Source organism: Nylanderia fulva, unplaced genomic scaffold, assembly GCF_048542155.1.
Source record: "Nylanderia fulva isolate GAGA-0341 unplaced genomic scaffold, ASM4854215v1 Scaffold1026, whole genome shotgun sequence".
Classification (NCBI taxonomy): Eukaryota; Metazoa; Arthropoda; class Insecta; order Hymenoptera; family Formicidae; genus Nylanderia; species Nylanderia fulva.
In genome coordinates this window covers 25658-31984 of record NW_028189222.1, presented here as the reverse complement: position 1 = coordinate 31984, position 6327 = coordinate 25658, and the positions used below count along the sequence as shown (strand labels likewise).

Here is a 6327-nt window from a genome sequence, read left to right as displayed (position 1 = left end):
AAATGCGGACCATAAAACGGTAAAATTATAAAAGATAATTAATTATTTTAAATTATAAAACACAAATTTAAAAATATTTTTTACAGAGTCTCGAAACTTACCAGTGATACAAGTAAAGCATTCACCATACCCACTATAGAAGCCAGCACCAATTCGTAGAGAAATGTCCGACTAAGAAACATTCGAAGATGGGCGATTCACTGACGTCGAATGGAAACTCCATCTTTATCGGAAGTTCCCGTGAATTATTGTCAACACGATTGGCATCGTTCATCGATTGAAGTAGATGCTCGCCGATCGAAAGAAAAAAGGCAGCCAGAGCGTTGATGCTGATCATTACATTAGAACAGCGTCGTGACAGATCCGCCACGTTGATCATCGTAGATGCATAGAATCATTGATTCCGCACTCTCTCCCCGTCACGATCCATCGCCGCCAGGATAAAAAAAATCTCCTGCAGGCAGCGGCTTATATATCAAACATTACATACATATATATTAAAAAACTTTTCGTGTGGAAAACAATTTACAAAAATATATATAAGAATATTTTAATGTATTATGCTTTATTTAAATGCTATACACATCATTAAATATAATATATTTATTTAATAAAATTATTATTATAAATTATTATTCGAAAAATATTATTAATAAAAAATTGAATTTTTATACATATATATTTCGTCGAAAACTGTTTAATATAATATTCTATTGTTCTAGAAGAAAACATTTAATTTATTGGAGTCAGATGTCTGCAAAAAAACGCGTCTTACCGGCGATTCAACCATAGAACGAGGAACTTGAAGAAGGCGAGAGTATACGCCAAGGTAAGACCGAGACAGTCCATGAGGAGCGGAATGTCATTCAAGTCGAATGCGTAAAAACGTACGTGTATTGGTAATATTGCCTATCACACATTGTTGCCATGTAAATGATCCAACAGAGAGTCGCGTAAGTCGAATCCGGCCACAATGCCGATGAAACGCAGGCCGATTTCGACGGACGACTGATGGTGCTTGTACGTTTCATGGCTCGAAATTTGACGGTCACCAAAGGCTAAAAACTGATGGCTCCCGAGATGTCTCAAAGCCTCACAAAGTAAACTCTGTTCAGTGATATGGCGAGCAGAATCGTCCGTAGACGATAAGCGCAGGTCTTCTTTCGATCGATTATAATTATTTCGTCGATTATTTTAATGCCATTAGTTTTTAAGAGATTATAAGTATACCCGAATAAAAACCAAACGCTGTAATACCTTCATTATTCTCTGAAATAGCGCATTTAATAGTACAAAATTACCTTAGAAATTTTCAGATAATTTAAAGATCGCCTCTAATAACATATCTATATCTAATGGAAAAAACTTACATTTTTGAAAAAAAATTATATCTGCGGATAAAAAGAAAGCTTAATATGGAAGAAAAATGTAGAGAACATTTATTAGCGTTCAATGGAAAAAACGGATTATTACTAATAATGATAATGTTTTGTACATTTGCTAATTAATGGTATTTTATGTACGGCAAAGTTTAACTTGTACTCAAAAAGGTTTGTCACAAATATACGATAAAAATATAAAATTTTATATATATTTATATATATTTATATGTACATGTGTTATAATATTCCGTTCAACAGAATAAAACTAAAGCTATCCCTGCCGTGATTATATGTAGAAGTTTATTCTTTTAAAAGATAAGCCTTCTACATATAAATTATAATTATTTTCACCAAAATACCCTCTTGTTTTCGCCGTAGAGATTCAAATTAGTGCTGAGATAAATTTTCTAGAGGAGCTTGTCAAATGCAATCCTTTCCATAATCTCTTTCAATATAGTGCGCACAAACCAGATATGTATGACGCGGATGATTTCATGATCTGAAATAATTAACATTTGATTTCTAGATCAGTGAAAAATTTCGACATCGTTATATGAACTTACGGTCGTGAAACCTTCCAAGGACAAATCGGTCATCTTACCCGCGGTGATGGTCAACCGTTTCTGCGATCTCAACATCAGGATCATCAAGGTTCGACACTCGCTCGGCTTCAGAACGTACCAGAAACATTCGTATGCGGCGTCACTGATGGACTTACTCTGCAATAGTAATCACGCGATGAATCGCGTCTATTTCGCTTCTCTCGGTACCTGAGGAATTCTACGACGCTACCATTACAACCCCTTGCGCTGACCTTAGCGCTGAGATATTCCCCGGCATAGCAAAAGACGAATGCCTCGAGAGTTATCGCGACGTTAAAAGATGAGAGACTTCGTATCATCGTAGCACCTTCTTCCGTACCGATGGGACTGCAATGTCGAAATCATGTAGATCGCTACGAGATCGTAAATTTATATTACACATATTACATTTACTTTTTTTTATAGTTTTACAAAAAACAATATCTAGACGAATCATAATGATTCAAAAACATATAAGAAAAAGATTTGGATATAAAAAATTTTTTTGGGAGAAAATATATATATATCTAAATCAATAATCACATTACAAAAAAAAGCCAGCAACAGATACCAGAGTATCCAGAAAAGGGGGAGCAATGCAATATCGGAAGGATCTTAAAATATGTCATAGATCAAAAATTTTTTTGATGTCATTAATAAAACTTTAATGCGACCAAAGGTGGTGATTTTGGGAAGTTTTTCCCTTGAACCGGGCCCGGCTAAAGTCAATCTGAAAGTTAGTGCAACCTGAATTTTTTTTTTTTTTTTTTCGTTTTTGTGGTTTTTTTTCAAAAAATTTGAAACGAAATCATATTCAAAAATAAGAGTTTGGGAGTTTTAAGACAAAATTCCTTTTAAAAAAAACACTCACTAAAAAAAAACACAAAAAATTAATTAAAAAACAGTAAATTTAAATCATAATAACATCTTAAAATAAAATCAAAACTATAAAAAATATTAAAAAAAGTTAAAAAAAATTTAATTTTTCTTTTTTTGACCATTCTCTAGGCACAAAGCAAAAATTAAAAAAAATTCACACAGCACTATTATTTTTTATTAAATAAAAATATGTACACAGAAAAAATTTATTCATATTCTTGCAGAAAACCCTTTGAAATTGATTTCGCCCAATTTTCGGACATTCAAATGTAAATAGATCGAAAAAACCAGTGTGAAAGAAAAGCTTTTAGCATAGCGGATACAAGCTCCCGATAGATCGTGAACAATTGGACTACTATACCAAATTTCAAAAATCGGTGATTTCAACGTTAAAAGGGGGAAAATTTTTCTTTTAAATGGGTAACTCGCGATCGTATTTCCTGATCGTTTTTTTGGCCATCGTTTGAAGTATGGGGTCCACCGCGTGTAAAAAAAACCCAGAAAAACGCTTTTCCGGAATCACTTTTGGAGCCTGACGAGATGGGGCGTCCTGATCACGGGATACGTCCAAATTTAATTTGAATCTGTCCTTCCAATCCTTACCAAATCGAAAAAGAATGGCTGTGCTTCCTACGAAATGTTTTGTATACTACAATGTTTTCCACGAGATAGAAAGAATCAAAACAATTTTCCAGCAAAAAAAAAAACATTATTCATCCCCGAAGCATTAAAGATAATATTTAACCGGCAATTAACCAAAAGTTTAATTAGTTAAGAAACGAAAAACGTCCCAACTGATGCTTAGACCTTTATGAGAAACGAGAGAGACTGATGTCGAAATGCGCCAGAAGTACGGTATTGAAAAAATTGTATCACCGCCACGACGCGATGTAAGCCCACCAATTAAGTTCGCGTCATACAACTGGCAATCCCTGAAAACGTAGACCCCTTCGACCCTCGTGATGGTGTCGCGCGCCCCATCGCACCTTACTTTTCGCCCCAATTTTTTGCGAGAGACACGACTTCTAAGCGCATCTCGTCACCCAAGCGTCGGAAATCATGGCAAAAAAGCAGAAGGGAAGGGGGGAAAGATGCGACATTAACCCACATCAATCGAATTCGGGCTCGCAAAAATGAAAAATGCAAATTTAAACGCTTGCCATTTTTCTGAATTTATCTTTTAAAAAACACGAATTAACCCCAAGTCATTGCCCAATTTTTTATTTTAAAAAAATGCAAAAAACTTCAAAAAGACTGTTCCGTTCGCTGAACCCGCAAAAATAAAATTAAATTGATTCTAAAAAAAAAAATATACGATGAAAGGGGACATTAATGCGAATGTTAAAAAGATGAAAAATATAAGGATGTTGGACGCAATGTAAATTTCTGTAAAATTTAAAACTGAAACCCCCTTTAGGTGTTATATTTCTACTAGAAATACTATAAAGTTATAAAAATAAATTAAAAAATTATTTTTTATATAAAAATTTGCGGGGCCTATATACAAAACACGTAAAATAACGTTTGAAAATCAAACACTTTTTAAAAAATGGGAAGAATTTTATCTACATAAAAAAACCATCACATATTTTGTCTATATTTACCTATTTTTTTCTATATCTTTCAAGTTCCTTGTAGATATAAAACATATCAAAAAACGGAATCGATAGAAAAATCCCAATACTTTAGTGCTTTAACTTTACTTTTGCTTTAAAAAATTTTTTTTAATACATCGATGCAATACTGAACATAGAAACAGAGGCCTTTAGGATCTAAAAAAATTAAATTAAACATAAAAATAGAATAAAAGTACAAAGAAAAAAACCCCAAAGAAAATAAAAAAAATTTAAATTATTTGAAAATAACAAAAAAAATTTTTTTTAAAAAAACAAAATTTTCCAAAAATGCATTAAGAGATTTATAAAAAAATCGATAAAGTAAATCGATATTTAAAAAAGTCTCAAAAATAAATCAGTGTTGTAAATTAAAAGTGAATGGTTTTTTTAATAAAAAAATTCGTGTAAAAAACGCTTTGTAAAAACCCTTTAACCTCGTAAACCTTTGCGACAAGTCCATTTTTTTTTCCAGCCGTGAGGTGACCTCCTTTGTGTCTAAATATCATGGGAAGATGATTTGTATCAGGGGGGTTTTCAAGTGTCCCACTTTGACTTGTATCCGCTCGCCAATCATTTTGCTCTAGAGAAATGTTGCAAAAAGAGTGCTTTGTCAGAAAAATAAATGTGTAATAAATCGTATCAATAATTCGAATAAAACTCTTTTTGCTTAAAGAAAATAATGGTTCGGCATAGCATTTTTGTTAAAATTATCGCATTAAATTAAATATAATTGCCGGAATATAATTTATGAAAAAAATTATTTAATACTTTAAAAAAAAGCAAAATTTAAAAAAAGCCATATAAGAAATATATTATAAAATATGTATTATAATTTTTGCGAAGCACGTAAACTTTCGTGGAAAAAAGAGGATTCAAAATTTTTTCGATTAAAATAGGGGTACGTTCCCCATATGAAAATGCAATTTGCCATATCATTTTGGGCCGAACCGCGTTTTACACCTGACCTGGGTTTGTTTTACAGTGTGAACCGAGCTAAGGGTTTTTATTGGGGTTTCCCGACTTGGCACTGGGGATTCCCCGCAAAAGAGAAGATAAACGCCCTCCGTAGCCCCCCATAAAAAAAAAACACTATTGCTTCATTAATCCCGGTCGTCGCCCGTATCGGGTCTTGGTGTGATCGACTAAAAACACGAACCGCGCGGATCCCCTTACTTTCCCAAACACATTCTTTTTTGTGAATGATCCACCACGTCACGATCAAAACCCTAAGCACAGGGACCAAGTCTCGACATAATTGGATTAAACGCAATGTAACAAAAAATTTTTTCGATTTTTTTGAAAAAACAATGTTTTTCTGATGTTTGCCGATCTTTTTTTGTGTGGAGAGGCCCAGCTGTTGGTTATCTTTTTCCAAAAGTTTTTCCAATGCGTCGAAACAAGATATCTATCTGACCGCCGAGAAAAATCAAAAGACATTCTTTAAAAAATTTGGGGCGTAAATATTTACAAAAAAAATAACAAAAAATTAATTTTTATGCGGGAAAATTGTAAATGTAAAAAAAAATTAGATTTTATAAAACAAAAATAAAGTTTATAAAAAATTTTAATTTTCCGATTCTAAATTTTTTTACAAGTTTTCAGTTTTCGAATTTTCTGAATCAAGAAAGCGAGAAGCTAATATTGTAAAAAAATTTTTACAAGTTTAAACATTCTCGCTGACAATTTCGAAGTCTGATCTCGAAAGTTACACGGGAAAACCCATTTTTACTATTTTTCTTTGTTTTTCAGATTCCGACACAACTCTAGTGTTTTTTCTATAAATAATTAAAAATTAAATTGACAAATTAGAAAAAAAGAAATAGAATCTCCTTTTTTTATTTTAAAAAAAATAGTTATCAGTATTCAATT

General features: G+C 32.4%; 1 pseudogene; it reads right to left on the bottom strand.

The window, feature by feature from the left end:
• Positions 1–101: 101 nt before the first annotated feature.
• LOC146725127 (uncharacterized) lies at positions 102–1031 on the bottom strand (annotated as a pseudogene).
• Positions 1032–6327: the final 5296 nt, after the last annotated feature.